This window comes from Littorina saxatilis, linkage group LG15, assembly GCF_037325665.1.
Source record: "Littorina saxatilis isolate snail1 linkage group LG15, US_GU_Lsax_2.0, whole genome shotgun sequence".
Lineage (NCBI taxonomy): Eukaryota > Metazoa > Mollusca > Gastropoda > Littorinimorpha > Littorinidae > Littorina > Littorina saxatilis.
This window is the reverse complement of record NC_090259.1, coordinates 4,765,284-4,767,783: the sequence shown is the minus strand read 5'-3', so window position 1 is coordinate 4,767,783 and position 2,500 is coordinate 4,765,284. Positions and strand designations below refer to the sequence as shown.

Here is a 2,500-nt window from a genome sequence, read left to right as displayed (position 1 = left end):
CCTCTCTCTCTCTCTCTCACTTTCTGTTCTGGTCTCTGTACCTCTGTCTGTCTGTCTGTCTGTCTGTCTGTCTGTCTGTCTGTCTGTCTGTCTCTCTCTATCTCTATCTCTCTCTATTGCTCTCTCTCTCTCTCTTACTCTCTCTCTATTTCTCTTTCTCTCTCTCTCTCTCTCTCTCTCTCTCTCTCTCTCTCTCTCTCTCTCTCTCTCTCTCTCTCTCTCTCTCTCACTGTATCTTCCTCTTTTGTTTTGGGTACGTGCATAAATAGAGAATACTACATGGCTAGTTGTGTCGTATCAGATTTACACGAGTTTGTTTTTTTAAAGATTGAAGTTCGAGCGAAAGCGAGCTATTCAATAATTGAAAAAGCAATGAGTGTAAATCTGGCACGACACAGCAAGCCTTGTAGTATTCTGCTTCTCCTAACTTCTGTACTTGCGTGTCTTTTGCTCTTAACGTCTCTCAGTCGAAGCGCCCAAATTGAAGACGTTTCAAATGGAACCTCGATCTCTTCCATAGCCTCCTGTAATCTTTAACGTCAAGGCAAAGAGATGTCACACTAGAAAGCATAGAGTCACGTGTTAGTATTAGTTATTGTTAGATTTGACTGTGATATCAACATTTATCAGTCTGAATGTCGAGAAAGCTGAACTCATATCAGATCGAGGCGTAAGCCGAGATCTGATATGATTCAGCCTTTCGAGACATTCAGACTGATAAATGTTGATATCACAGTCAAATCTAACGATAACGATTTTATCGCATTCGATTTCGGAACAGTAGTGAGTAGGAATCATAAACCTACCTAAGAAGTCAGACAAACGCAAGGGAGGCTACTGCCTTGTATTTAATGTTGGAAATGTTGGGTTGTCTTTTCCTGCTTTCCGCGTAACTTTGCTGCTCTTACTTTTATTTTTCAGTAACTGGTTCTTTTTCTCAGACAAAATAAGGCATTTATAATGAAAAAAGAACAAAAATATACGGTTGAAACAGATCACCAACAAAGGCTAACAAGTTCAGTGGAGTTGCCAGTTCGAAGGAACAGCGAAGAATCCGTCCCAGTTACTTCCTCAGTCGTACTCTTTTTGACTGTTCGATTTGGCAATTCTGAACGATGGCAGGAACTGAAGTGCGCCAGGCAGTATCAGCAAAGTCCTCTGGCTCATTTTCTGTGCCCAAGAAAGCTTCCAGGTATTTGTCGGTATCGGCGGATTGCATAATAATGTTGTCGAAACTCAGTCTTGCTTACGACAAATCCAAAATGGCGTCCTCCGACGGCGCTGTGACTGTGAAAGAAGCTGAAAGTTGTTCGGTTGATGTTGAATGGCTACGACTAAGAAAGGTGGACAATGGTTCATGCAGGTGCGAACTGTTTAAATCGGCTGCTCATTTCCTGCCTTTTTGTGAGTGATGTGCGCTGAAACACTGCAAGAGATCTCACAGTTTTCTAAGTACTGCCACTACTGGTACTTTCAAGGTCAGCTTTGTTTATGGCTGTTCCAACTACCTCAATCGGTAAGATTGTAACATTCTTTTCTACTACTTCTCTGTTAAAGCTGGGTGGGAACAGTTTCATTTTATTCATTGCACAGCTTAATCTTTCTGATTCAATTACTTTTCTTTTATAAATTTGTGATTTAAAAAAAAAAGGGAGACATTTGTTTCATTCAGGTGAGATTTTATTCTTCAAAATTAAAATTGATAAACTACTTCCTGCGCGATATCAAATTCGCTGGGAACTTCCTGCGCGATGTCAATTGATATACAGTTCCTAGTTGACCAATGACAACAGCATGTTTTGTCATGTGATCAGTAAAAATGCGATAATCCTCACTATCCTTCCAGGTTACACGACGAGCGCAAAAGTGTTCCCAGAAAGACGTTTGTCTCGGTGACTCGGCATCATGAGCAGTAACAAATCAGGGGCCAGTTTCATAAGATAGCAGTGAACCGACTGACAGTCGATCGACTGCCCAGTCGATGGACTGTGGTTGATCGCCGGGTCACCGAAAAGCGCGTTTCATGAGCGAATGTAAGCCAGAAACACAGTCGGACAACTGCAGTTGTCCGAGAGAACCACAGTAATCCGACGTTATCGGGTTTCACGAACAAAATTTCAGTCGGCCGACTGCAGGTCGTCTCACCGGAAGTTGGCCAAACACGGTGATGCTCTCCCCCCAACACTGTGTTCGGCTTACTGCGGTAAACCGAAAATAAATGTAATTATCCGCACAGTCAATGGCAGAATGCTCACACTTTTTTGGATTGTGAGCCAAACCTTGTGATTGTTCTTCGAAATGTATCTATCATGACGCAGTAATCCAGGAGACAAGTCAGGGTTATGTCTTGAAGACGTCACATTATGGCGTAAGAGGGTTAGACGTCACGCGAAGGAATTACTCAAAGTCTCGGTCATTGTTATTTTGAGCGGGCCGAGACTTGTTTTTTCTTCGAAATCGGCCATTTCCACGTGCGAATGAGCAAACGGAAGTGGTAATG

General features: G+C 42.6%; 2 protein-coding genes across 3 annotated transcripts in view; one reads left to right on the top strand and one right to left on the bottom strand.

Moving 5' to 3' along the window:
- Positions 1–2,500, bottom strand: part of LOC138948259 (uncharacterized) — a 486,513-nt gene that overhangs the window by 77,366 nt on the left and 406,647 nt on the right. The gene's annotated exons all lie outside the window — the stretch shown is intronic.
- Positions 1–2,500, top strand: part of LOC138948250 (protein TonB-like) — a 60,420-nt gene that overhangs the window by 48,002 nt on the left and 9,918 nt on the right. The gene's annotated exons all lie outside the window — the stretch shown is intronic.